The 13,489-nt window shown below is 42.1% G+C and overlaps 1 long non-coding RNA gene and 2 pseudogenes across 6 annotated transcripts in view; 1 reads left to right on the top strand and 2 right to left on the bottom strand.

Annotated features, from left to right (window-relative positions):
• LOC143663026 (uncharacterized) overlaps nucleotides 1–13,489 on the top strand; it is a 74,248-nt gene that overhangs the window by 7,828 nt on the left and 52,931 nt on the right. For 3 of the 6 annotated variants that reach the window (XR_013165710.1, XR_013165711.1, XR_013165713.1), the window contains exon 3: nucleotides 214–278. The exons of 1 other annotated variant lie outside the window; for it this stretch is intronic. This is a non-coding gene — a long non-coding RNA (uncharacterized LOC143663026). Of the gene's footprint in view, nucleotides 1–213; nucleotides 279–945; nucleotides 1,110–2,193; nucleotides 2,605–13,489 lie in introns of those variants that run through there. 2 more of the 6 variants (XR_013165712.1, XR_013165708.1) reach the window with 2 other exon arrangements.
• Nucleotides 4,537–5,470, bottom strand: LOC143663704 (cytoskeleton-associated protein 5 pseudogene; annotated as a pseudogene).
• LOC143663703 (cytoskeleton-associated protein 5 pseudogene) lies at nucleotides 5,683–6,926 on the bottom strand (annotated as a pseudogene).

Raw genomic sequence — 13,489 nt, 5'->3', positions numbered from 1 at the left:
CTGGAACTGAAGCAGGGGGAGAGCTCTGCCTGCTGAGCCACAGTGGCCCATCTGCAGTATATGTTTTAAACTATTGGCCACTATATGATGCTGTGTACCCAATAACTAGACAATGGGTCTGGTAACCAAGAAGTAGAAGCAGATCTGTTCTTTTTTATCCTAATTCCTTGTAATACAATAGGAAAATTTTTGCTTTCCATGCCACAAATTTAGGTGCAGCAGTTCTGGAGATCCTGATTCTAAATGCTGCCACCAGAGGATTCAAATAATATTTCCAGGTAATTTGGGGCTCCTTCCACAGGTAGAACAGAACGATTTATTGCTACATGAAAAAGGGGAGGGAAAACTATGCCTGAACTCCAATTCACTGGGACACACCTTAGTGCTACCGTGCTCTCTCAGCATCTACTTTCCAGAGAACCTAACTTCACAGCCACTATAAAGCATCAGTAGCAGTAGACTCAATGTCCTTGTGGTGGGAGGAATCAGTCCTGTAATGCCCTCTTCCATGCCCCACCCGAGTTCACCAGCAGTTTCAAGAGACAGTTCCTGGCATACCCATGGCTTCCCCACCACAAGTACTTATATTCTCCTTTTGCCTGAATGCTTTCTCTGATACCACAGGAGCTTGATCAGTTACAAGGTAGAGCACACCAAAAATGCAAAAGAGTTCAGGCCCACCCATCCCCATCCAAGCAACCCCAATGCAGGAGTTGTCATTGAACAACTGCCCCCAGCTTCTCCATCACCTGGTGGGAAGAATCTCCCATATGTTTTATACATTACTGTGTACCAAAGGACCCCCAGCAGGACTGAACCCTAGTTGCTCAAGGCAGTAAGTTCACTTCACACAACTTTGTTACCTTTCTCCCTTCCCTGTCCTGTTTTCTTCACTATTTCACGTGTACTTCCTGATATCATCTCCCAAATGAACTACCTATACAGGTTACCTTGTCTCAGGATCTGCTCTAAGAAAACCAAATTGAGAAGTCTGAATGAAGTTTGAGGTTACAGCAAATACATCGAGTCCAAGATCCAGTGTTGTTTGGATATTTGCCAGTGTTTCATTGAATACAGTTGTATAGCTAACCAACATTTCATTTTTCCACATTTACTCATTTAATACTGAAGTATGTTTGGAGACTATCCTTAAAAGGCTACAGCACTATACACTAGATATACAAGAAAAAAAAACAAACATACAACTCTGTGAGAAACTATCCTCACTTCCCAGTCTTTCCATATAATACATTTAAAGAAGGCAGGTCAGGCAAGCAACCGTGGCTTAGTGGCAGAGTTCTCTGGGTTCGATTCCTGGTGCCTGCCCATGTGGAAAAAAAAAAAATAAGAAGGCAGGTCAAGGAAAATAAAATGTTTATAAGAATACATTACTATTATCCTTTAAACCTAATTTGACAAGATTAAATGTAACAAACTCCAATCAGTATACATGGCGCCTAAAATAGGCAAGTTAAACATGGTAAGACATGGCATTTTAATATGCTATTTCTTATCACTGCAGATATGTGATGTTTGCCATTTGATGTAAAACAAGTCATCAGGGTTTTTCAGGGGAATCCCTTCACGTTCCTAAAAGCCTGTGAGAGCAGTGCATGAGCGCTGATAGACACCTAATCTGAACTTTGATGAAGATTACATGTATTAGGCAGAATATGACTAAGCATTCATGGAAGTCAGATATAACTTACCTCAGAGGGTAACCAGAAGAGAGCTAAAATATACCCAGGTAGGGAGGTTTAATGTCTGCAGTGAATCCCCTTCCCCAAGACAACCAGGAGGACTGCATGGCTCCTTCCCTTCATATCTGTAAGGGTTTGGTGCCTCCTATCCTCATGTTTTTCACAGCCTCTATGGCGTTCCCCAGCGGGAAAGCAGGCAGTCCAAACCTAGGAAGAGACACAGTGCCCTAACTGACAATCCCAAAGTGGGTCTGTTCTGATGCCCCCAAAACAGTTGTCCCTGAAGCCATAGCGACTGGTACCTGAACTCAAGTTATTAGACTCACAGGAGGTCTGGATGTAGAGACAGCTCTGATCTGAGCCCAGTTCTTCTTCCTGGCCATCCCTTTGAGCTCAACAGATCCCTAGCCCTTCCACTTTCCCATGCCTACATCCCAAAAGGCATCAGGGTCTCAACATCACTCTCTAACCATGTTTCCAAATTCACATCCAGATTGTCCCCATTCTGTACTTAGCTGGAAGAAATTTGGCTATCCTAAGGGATGGTCACTGGAAGAAGGACAGGACCACACTAACAGAAGGCAATGCATCCTCACACTTCCTGGGACTGAGCCTTGGTACTGGCAAGCCTTTCCCCATGCCCTTTCTATGTCTCCATGAGTCTGAATTTACAAGCTCTCCTTTCAAAGCTCAAATCTCAGAAACAATGAATCCGAGGTTGTCCAAGTATATGAAAGAACCAGGGAGAAAGAATTAATATCCAGAAGAAACCCTTTCATGTGTCCAGTTGGAGAAAAACTTAGAGCATGAAAGGGGGAGGAGGCTAACATTCTTAGAGCTAAATAAGATGGCAATAGCTGAAGATCAACGGATTTTGGACATTCTGTAAACACGCTATTTGAACCCTTTTTCTGCTGATCTTTGTAAATTCCCTTTAGTAAGTCAAGATAACTTATTCTGTTCCAATCAAAGATTTGGAACCAAAATAAAAGGTAGTAACTGCTATCTTATGAATTACTGCTTTTTGAATATGTGGAAAATACTGTGATTTATTGATTTCATATCCCTGATTACTGTGTAGCAAAATTTTACTTTTGCCCTTTCCAAGTTAGATTTTTAGATTGTGGTTCCTAAGTAAAGCTTCTGATTTTATACTAAGGTTTTAAATATCTATTTAAAGACAAAATTGCAGTGTCAGAAGCCACATGCATATGATACCATATGATGTTCACATCACAGAATTTTGTGAAGAAACGTGTTTACCTGCTTTATGAGCAACCCACCACTTGGAGGCAGAAAGAAGCTTTGAGTGAGATGTCTGTGCTCTCTAGGATAGAAAGTTCTGGAAGCATAAGAATGCCAGGCCCTCCTCAGCATCAGTACATACCCCCTTCTCCAGGCATGTAACTATATACACTAAGGGATGAAGGTGGCATGGTATTCACAGAAGATAAAGATTCCCCTGAAGGAAAACAGGGCAAAAGCAAAGATGGTCAGGCAAAGGAAAGACTGCCCCAGTGAAGTCTTCAAATGCTTCCATGAGAGACCCCAGAGCCAATGACATTTCTTTTGGCATCACCTGGAGGCCTTGGGGCACCACAGCCAACCTGGAAATTAGGACATAGAAGCTTAACATTCTGTTTGACAAAGAACATGTGTACCCTATGACAGTAAGACTAACAAACTTTGCAAATCAAATGAATTTTAAGATACTGAGGACTCAGACCTTGTATACTTAGAGGAAAAATGGAGCTAAACTTGAGTTTTTAGAGTAAGACAAACATGGACCTTCTGTGTGGCCACACAAAGACCTGATCTGGAGCTTCCAGCTAACTTCCAAACCTCCAGGCAGTCAGAAGCAAAGCCTCCAATTCACAGATTGTGAGGGGCCCCTCAAGCTAGGAAAACCTCTGCTTCATTGTCAACAGGTTAGCAGGAGAGAGGTATGTGGTCTACTTAGGTGGGTTGTCAGGGCTCATTGTAGACAGATTTGTCTATCTTTCAGTTCAATACTTCTTTCACCAAATTGTGATTTGATAAAATTATACTGGTGTCAGGCAAGGAATAAGTGACTGAGAAAATGAGGCCAGTTAGCTCTAGGAGGCCAGACACTGAATAAAGTAGTATATTGAAGGATATCTATAAAAAAAGATTACTTCCAAGAGTGGCTCACTCATTCTAGTTCAAGGTAAAGTGTTCTCATTCACTTGAATAGTTCACTTGTATACAAGCTGGTCTTTTGTTCTCAGGTCTTTTAAAATAATTAACCTACATATCCACCCTTTCCACATGGCTGGGATGTGGCTAGGGTGGAGAGTGGTACCTCCATGCTTCACCAGTGCACAAGGGCCCCAGAGCCCAGAGCATCTGGGGTGTGCCTGGTTCTGCTGTAGTGATTGTTACATCTGAACAGGTGTCCAGGGGACCAACCCACTTCAAGAAAACCAAACTGCCCAGCAATGACCCAGATCCAATTCAAGCTCCTCACTGAAATCATCTCTCTACTTTCCCACCTTCCAGAACCCTTAAAACGACAGCCCCTAACATTTCTATTGGACCAATTCCTCCAAGGCACCTTCCAGAACTTCCAGTGGCAACAGATCCACTTGTTTCCCAATTCATACACTGAGTTGTCCAATCAACAACTCAAGAATATGTAAATGATGTTTCCCAATATGAGAAGGAACAGAAGCAACTTTTACTCTTATCCCACAGCCCCTCTGGCCAGCCCCTAATTCTACCCCCTCAAGACAACTGTGACCCATTTCAGTCAAAAGCAGCTACAGAAAACTGACCATTGTTCCTATTCCCTCCCATCACCAAAAAGACTGGAATGTTAGGTCTGGAGGCCAGAATCCCTTCTCCCATGATGTGACCTACCCCTGACACTCAGGATGTTGGTTTGATCTGACTTCTCCAGAACATTAACCATGAAGAGGTTTACAGAGTGGGTCACCTATGTCCTTCCTCTAGATTTTCAATTTGAGAATCCAGCAGTAAGGTGATGAGGCCATGCATTAGGTCCTTCAGTACTCTGGTGGAGGCCTCCCAGGCTAGGCTCTGTATCTGAAACAGCAAAATCATGTTGCCAATGATATAGCTATACAACTTGATGATTCATCTGTCTCCAATTTCTCATTTGCCATGTGTGTGTGTTATAGATGAGTCTTAGCTGCAAGAGTGAGGCTATCAGAAACTGGTCAATATGGCCAGACATAGCTTTGGCTTTATTTTCCTTTCTCAGGACCTCATCAATCTGTGTTAGAGCTTGGAGACATGTGATGATGTCACCACTGGCTACTTAGGAGGTAGTTAAATTGCTTATGGTCATTGTATTGCTGTGTATATCACTGAAGTGTGGAGAAACAGCCCAGATCTTGGGTTCAGATATAAGGACTGGTTCAAAAATGTCGTCTAGTTTGTGTTGGACAATTTGTGGCATTTCACAGCCAACTGTACCACTGTCATCCTCAATCTCATATAGATCTAGCTGGAAATATCAGTGAAATATCTATGCTGCTACAGGATTACCACTCATGCTTCACATATGGTTGAGTTTGTAGGACATGTCCTCAGATGGTCCCTTGTGAACCATGTTAACATTGAAGCTTATGGTCTGTGTACACTGAGATTTCTCATATACCTGCTTTATTGGTGCGGCAGAGAGCCACTGTTGACCACTTAATCCACTCTTAATGCATGCTCATACCCTTTTCAGAAAGATTTCCAGTCAGTTTGAACACCTGATACCCATGTACATTGTACACCATTACAATAGCATTGAGTGCAACATTGCATACAGTATTGTCATGGACTCTTATGTGAATAGCTATATCCTTTAAGGCTTTTCCTGGGTTTGGTTGGCAAACATTTACGACATAGGATTCCACCAGACACCCAGGCACTCTGATCTCTGCTTAGAGTTTTTGGTTTTAGTTCCTTCTCTGATGAAAGGGACCATCCTACTGGCTGGGTAGGCAAGTCACATCTCAGCCAGCCAGACTAGAAGCTCTTGCCTCAAGAAAAGATTTTCCTGTTTGAGCACTTCAGAAGGATCTTTTCCTTCCAGCCATTTCTTCCATAGCAGTCTGTTCATCTGAAGCAGTCAGTCATTAGGGCCGCAGGTCAAAATTGTTCTTACCGTCTCCATGGAATGTAAAGACAGAGATCCCAAAGTTTTTCACACGTTGCTTGATGTTTGCATCCATGGCTACCGCCAATTGCTGGAGGATATTAAATCTCTATTCCACCAAGATTTTATTTGAATCATTGACCCAACCCCTCAAGGTAGTGGGAAGTTCACCTATATTTGATTGAATAAATTTTATTTCATCGGTAATGCCTGCTACTTCATCTAAGCCTTCTTTCCTGATCTTCCAATTCTTGCCACCAATGCTAGATGTCAGCTATGAAGTAGTTCTATCAGTGATCTCTGTCCTTGTCAAGAGATCAACAACATCATTACCCCCTTCATTTAACTTATCTCTACCTTCTCCTTCATCTGTACCATTTCTTTCTGTGCTTGGAAATCCCTCTAATTGGAGCAGGTGGGCTCTGTTCTGGCATCTTCTCAAATTCTGCATCTATTTGAAAAAAGAGGGAAGGTTTCTTACCCCCAAAGAACATTCAAAAAGAGAGGCCAACATACAGATGCATCCAACCAGGCAAGATGATGGCAGAGGTCCTCACAGCTGACTTTTCTAATGAAAGTTTTGACATTCAACCCAGAAAATTCAAATTCATTTATTGCATTCGATAAACAATTCACAGCTTCTGACTGATTCTTGTGATTCTTTTGTGTCATCTAGTTTGTGTGGAACAATTTCAGCTATTCATGGCAACATACAAGCTTCAGCCATCACTGTCAGAGATTCTTTTGCATTGTTCACATTTTACATCTCTTGTCTTGTCTATAAGGCCATCTAATACAATCTGAGCTGAAGTTGTGGGAAAGTTTCCCTTCTGGGAAGTTCACAGCAACTATGTAGAACTTCATCTGCATCACCTAAAAATCAGTTTCTTTCCCTCCAGCTTTCTTAGCCAGCATCCACACTAATACCTATCATGGCATTTCTGTTCAGCCCATTAGTTCAACAGCATTCTAGAACTCTTCCATAGAGGTCAGCCTTTCTTTCCAGTTACTATTTCCTAGAAGTTATATACTGTTAGAGTGAAGGACAGCTTAAGTTTTTCTACACATATTTCAATTGAGAGCTCAAGCTCCATGATTCCTTTGTATCTAATCCTTTATGTTCTTCGTTCCAGCACTCCCTGTGCCTCATAGTGCAGCTTGTTGCCCTTCCTAGGTGGTTCACAAGTCTTCATAGCAAGTACCTTTTTTAGGGTCCTGTTTTGGGTGCTGAATTGTCCTTTAGGCCCTTTATTTCCTGCAGCTCCTGAAGGAGCAGCCCCTCTCAGGGGCAGATTTGAATCCCTTTTTATCAGCTGCTAGTCCAACTTTCTTACCATGTATGAGTTCTACTTCTTCTGAAGATATTTTGGTCTTGTTAAGTTTGAGTTTGCCCACATTAGCTAAGGATGGGTTGTTTTAGTTTGCTAGCTGCTGGAACACAATACACCAGAGATGGACTGACTTTTAATAAAAGGGGATTTATGTTGTTAGTTCTTCAGAGGAAAGGCAGCTAACCTTCAACTGATATTCTTTCTTATATGGGAAGGCATAGGGTGATCTCTGCTGGCCTTCTCTCCAACCCTCTGGGTTCCAACAATTTTCCCCAGGGTGATTCTTTTCTGCATCTCCAAAGGCCTAGGCTGAGCTGCAAGTGCTGAGATGAGGTATGCTGAGCTGCTTTTGGCTGTGCTATGTTGAACTCTTATTTAAGCACCAGTCAATTAACTCAAACATCATTTATTGCAGCAGGCACACCTCTTAGCTGACTGCAGATGTAATCAGCAACAGATGAGGTTCACATGCCATTGGCTCATGTCCACAACAATAGAACTAGGTACCTTCACCTAGCCAAGATGACACCTGAATCTAACTACCACATGGGTTTACTGCTTTCTTACCAACTACCTTCAAAGAGGTACCCAGTGCTTCAAATGCTGCATCTCTGACTTCAGGAACAGAGTCATTGGTGTACTTAAGTAGAGCAGCACAAAACAGCAGAGTAGAAGCAGTGCTGGCAGAAACTTCTTGCAATTAGATGTCTGCTACTTAATATATTAATAATAGGGTATTTCATGGGGAAAGTGTACTTAATGTAAACTATGGACTATAGCTAATAGTATTATTTTCATATTTTTCATCAACTGTCACAGAGGTACTACACTACTGCAAAGTGTTAAAAATAGCAGGTATATAGGAATGCTTTATTTTTTATGTCAATATTCTTTAAGCTAATACTGTAATTGAATAAGATTTGAACAAAGTTTTAAAAAATAACCTATGTCAACCAGACTCCTGTGTGATTGGTTAGTTCTATGAAGAGAATCACATGAGAAGTCTTCCTGCAGGTCGTTCTGAAGTCCCTGGACCCTTAAGTGGGGATAACCACACAACAAACATGGCTCATGCAGCCTCTTTCAGGTCAATGACCACAGCCTTTGGCAGCCTCCTAGGCTTTACAGTGACTTTCAGTGCAATTATTGATTTTGAATAAGAAGATGCAAAGTTAAACATGGAATTTGTATCTGAAATGATATGTTCCTGCTATGAAGGAAAACCTTCCCACCATTCCATAGAATATTCCTTGAGTTCTGGATCCTGCAACTACAAGTCCCAGTTGCTCATTTAGAGGTCTGGGTTGATTTGTGTATGCCCCTGATGTCAATCTCACATACCCAATGTGGATAAGCCCTTATCTGTTGGTCCTGCTTCAGCCAGGTAAACAGTACAACTCCTTGACCAAGGATATGAGAAGTCCACCCCCCACCCCCATCTCCAAGTCATGGTCCTTCATTGGGAAGGAAGTAACTCTCCCAACCTAGCCTAGGTCAGGAACACCGTGAAAGAGGAATACAAGAGCCAACACCCAGGCCTTAAGCATATGTCCACATGTTCTAGGACACCAGGCTGGCTCATTTCAACAAGCTCATTCCAACTCCCTGAGAACAAATGGGTCAGTCATAGAAGGCTCCAACAGCCTTACTCAAGGAAAAGTATACTCTTAATGAGGATGATGGTAAATTATGAGAAATACACTGATGTCTACCACTTTCTTGAAGTTTCTATTTAAATCCCATGAAAACAGTTCATTGGCTGTGGGTTTTTCAGGTTTATGCCATGTGGTACATTCAAGAACATAGCCAGAGGCATAGGAAAGCAACCCACCTGCCCACATCTCTGTTCTGGTAATGACTCCTTCCCAGGCAGTTTGCTAGATTGGACAGCCTACCCAAGAGCCCATGAATCAGAAAGCTCTGCTGCTCTGACTGCCTTCTCTACTAGAGACTTGCCCATTTCTCATCTCCTTTGAAGTATGCTGGCCTGGCCCAGGCCATGCCAGGGTCCACAGTGTCCTACATCTAGACCAGGGCTCCCATGCTCCATCATTACCACTTAACCCTCTGCCAACCTTCCAGCTCCACTCCCCTATCTTATGAACCTACAGCTATCTTTCCAAGGGACCCCACCTTGGCTGCCCTCCTCTGCTGCTGCACACCTCCCTCTTAGCAGGCCCTCTCTACCAACACTGCCAGCAGGTGAAATGAGACCCCTTCTGTAAACTCTTTCCCTTAGACCTGCAGTTCTCCAACCCTGTCCTTCACCTTCCAGCAGCACCCTAGAACAGAGAACCCTAAGACCCAATCACTCTGAATACCTCACCTCCTCAGAATGCTTTCTTCCAGAATAGCCCCTCAACATAACACACTCATCTGGAGGCCAGGTACTACCAGGAGCTGCCAATAGTTTCTCCCATGAATTTGGTTTCAGGACACAATTGCATGTAACACTGTCTTGGGAGCTCAGCTGTGCCCTCTTTGCCAGCCCTGCAGCAGCCTTAGGTTTGTGCTGGCCAGGAGCCAGCTCACTACATGATCTGGTCAGGGAGCACAAGAACACAGAGAGACCCCCAAGAGGTTCTCACCATGGTCATCTCAGAGTAGCTAGACAAGTTAGCAGTGTTGTTTCACAGGCAGCAAGACATACTGGACAGATGAGACATTCTCTCTGAGACAGTCTCATCTCTGGAAATTTTCCTTGAAACTGAAGAGAAGGAAATAAAACTACCTGAAAGGGCAATAGCTTTGCCTGAACTGTCTTCCAGGTCTGAATTTTCCCAGATCCTGGAGAATCAGGCCATTCTAAGGCAATTTTCCTCAGACAGAAACCCTGATTGCATAATGGTCTTTAGTATCTCCCTGGTTGACCTCCAGAGGTCAGCTGCCCCATCTGCCTGGACCTAATGACCATTGATTGTGGTCACAACTACTGTCACTCCTACATCTATCAATGCTGAGATCTACGGGACATATTCCCTTGTCCCATCTTCCTGCAGTACTGCTCCAATGGGAATTTCAAGAGGAATACCCAAGTATGTCACATGACTGATATTGTGAAGCAACTTCTCACCAGAAGCAGCAATAGGAAATTGCAGGAAAAGAAACCCCTGTGTGAGAAATGCAATCAGGATCTGACCCCGTTCTGTGAGAAGGACCCTGAGCTATTATGATCCCAGTACAGGGTCTCCTCTGGTCACCAGGATTACCACCTGATGCCCACTGAGCAAGCTACAGCTGGTCACAGGAAGAAATTCAAGTGCTTCTTCAGGGGCTCAATGGCACAAGTTGAAGATATTAAAAAAAGAGTGAGAAATACAAGTCTCAAAATCACTTGAATTGAGGATGAAGGTGAGAAATTGGAGTAGGGAATGGCAGTCTGAAAAAGAATTTAATGGAAGAGGAACAGAAGGCCATTTTGGGAGGATTAATGATAGAAGAGGAGGATGTTGAGGAAGAATTAAACAAAATGCAAATTTCAGACCATATTTCTACACAAAACATATGCTGAGGGGAAAAAGAAGTGTGGGGAGGCAGACCTGCATTCACTGGCAAGTGTTAGGCAGGTGTTAGAAGTATCCACAACAGATTAAAAAAAGCCTAGAATCCCCAGAAAGAAGTCTTTTCATATGAATTAAAGAATTACAATCTCTCTAAACAATGCTTTGGCCTGAATAAAAAGATCAGCACATTTAAAGTAGACCTGACAGTAGATCCTGAAGGTTCCCATCCTAATATTTCAGAAGACATAATTGTGACCTATGGAATAACAAAACCAAACTTTCTCTACAAACCCAAGAGATTTATTTTTACCCAGCGGTCTTGACTTGTGAAGCATTTGGTGCCGACAGGCATTATGGGTAAGTAGAAATAAGAGCCATAGGTGAGTGGTCCATAAGTGTGTGTGCAAAAAATCTTTTCCCAGATATGCTAATACATTACCATACAGTACTTCAATGTTCAGAGGTACTAGAATGCCAAGCTCAGGCAACATCTCTACTAAAGGCCTTGTTCAGAACATTAATAGATGGAAGATAAGATGTCTCCTCAGATAATGAGGCAAGGTCCAAGTTTGTGATCCCTAAATGGAGTGGGGGAGGCTGGGGTAGGGAGAAGTCAGATAATGAAGACTCCAAATAGGGCAACATTGCCATTGAACCTGGAAGATTTTCTGTTACTACCTTGGAGCATATAAATGATTTCACCTAGTCCCTGCCAGCTATCATAGAATTGATTCAAAGGTACTATATCATTATCAACTATAATTAAGGCACAAGGTGAAATTGAGAAGATGAGAATACCACTGAGTATTCTTATCTTAGGAAAGACAAATAAGTCTTGTTAAATGGCCAGAGAAACCATTAAATACTAGCACCATGTAGAACCCACTGAAATATGATCTCATCCCTTCCACGCAGCCCCACACAATGGGGAAATTTCATCTACCCATTTCACTGCTTTAGTACAAAATACACCTTTTAAACTATCAAACTAGTCTTTATAGTTTTCTTCTTTCAGCACTCCTATAGGAGCTGATGATAGCATGGACTCCAGGCATCAATGCAGTGTAGCCTGAAATGTCAGCAATATCATAGGTCTCAAATTTCAGACAAATCATACTGGTGGGGAAGCCTTGTTAGCAGTCTGTGAGCAAGACAAGACAAGTGAAAACTAAAGAGCCCCAGAGAAGACTGAAACACCCCCAGCATTATGATACAAATTACCTACTCATCCTTACAATGAATCTGAGTTTTTTCATGGAAAAGGAGCAGAGGACAAAAGAGAGAAATCAGAAACTGAACTTAAAATAATTCTTTCAAAACAAAATATCCCTTTGGGCAAATATGCCTCCTCTATTCTTAGTATAGAGGTACCCCAACCAATGACTCTGATATCATCTGTATGACATACCTCAATGCCATTGGTGATGGCCTTAATTTGTAGTTGGCAGATTTCTAAGTGTTCTCTCATTTATCAGAGATTAATTATTTCATCAATATAATAACTCCATAGGCAGTCAAGAATTAGCAGGCAGTGATGAGTTATGATCCAAATGAGCATGGATTTCATAAGACATCAAATGTGAGAATAACATAGATAAGAAGGCAAATAGGAGAAGGTTAGTCATGGGAGCTATGTTACAAAAACCTGCATGGGAAAATAAAGTCCCTGAAAAGGCACTAGTTATAGTACTACCTAGTAATGGAGACCCCTCAGAGAAAAGGATGAAGTTCCCAGTTCTAAATCTAAGATCATCTCCTCCAAGCAATTCACCCAAATGAGAAGTATCTGATAAGCCCAGATCAATCTAGAGATCAAGGAATAGCAGGAGTCAGGGTCTTTTGAGAATCTGAGAAAACTTAATCTGACCCAAGATATACAAATGGTAATAGGTAAAATAGCCAAAACCCATTCATGGTGGGTTACAGAAAAAGCCCTCCTTTCTTCTGATATTACTAATCACCAGACTGATATTACACCCTTCCCTTCCAAGGAACAGGTGTCAATACCAGGAACATTCGAAGAAGCATGAGCAGGACCAGCATCATAGCTAACTAATCCCAGGCTCAGGTTTGGTAGCCAAATAAAAATGGGCAGATACCCAGAAGACTCCAGACTCTAAAGAATGTGGGCACTTTCCTGAAATGTTTTAGGGCACAAGAAAAAGTTTCCTAAGAAAGCAACAGGATACTATTGAAGAGATCCATCATGTTTTCATCTTAAGCCAATGGAGTAAGAGTCATTGACCTAAGATAATAGAAAATAGGGCAGCTCTACTTATATCTTGTATTAGATTTCAGAAAATAGAATTGACTCATCTTTGATGAGTATGATGACAATAGCTAATGATCCTGAAGCGTCCTTGAGTTAACAATGATCTGAAACACTTAGGTGGCAAAAGCTCAAACTAGACTTTGTGAGCATATATGATCTTTCCACATGTTTAATTTCAAGTGTGGAACCTACATAGAGTACATTATCACCAAATTTGGAGTTTTGCTACAAATGACCCCAGGAAAAAAAGTCTCCAAATACAACTGTTCAAAGGAACAGTTCACCTTCTTGGGGATGAAGCAGCTGAAAAGAAAACACAAATGAAGATGAGAAAGAAGAAGTTTCCTCTAAATAAGAATGAAGGGAGATTTCTCAGGTCAGACAAAGGGACCATAAGCCCCTTTGTAACCAGTAATTCACCACCAGAAGCACAGAAGTTTCCTCATGTGAATACTACTGAGTGGCTTAAAGCCACACGCTCCACCCTGTAGAGGGAGAACCCAAGGCTTTGATCAGGCAACAGAATCCCATCAGTCTTCTAGGAAAGGAAA

Source organism: Tamandua tetradactyla, chromosome 19 (assembly GCF_023851605.1).
Source record: "Tamandua tetradactyla isolate mTamTet1 chromosome 19, mTamTet1.pri, whole genome shotgun sequence".
Taxonomy (NCBI): Eukaryota; Metazoa; Chordata; class Mammalia; order Pilosa; family Myrmecophagidae; genus Tamandua; species Tamandua tetradactyla.
Note: the sequence above shows the minus strand (reverse complement) of the source record. Positions and strands in the feature narration are given on the sequence as shown.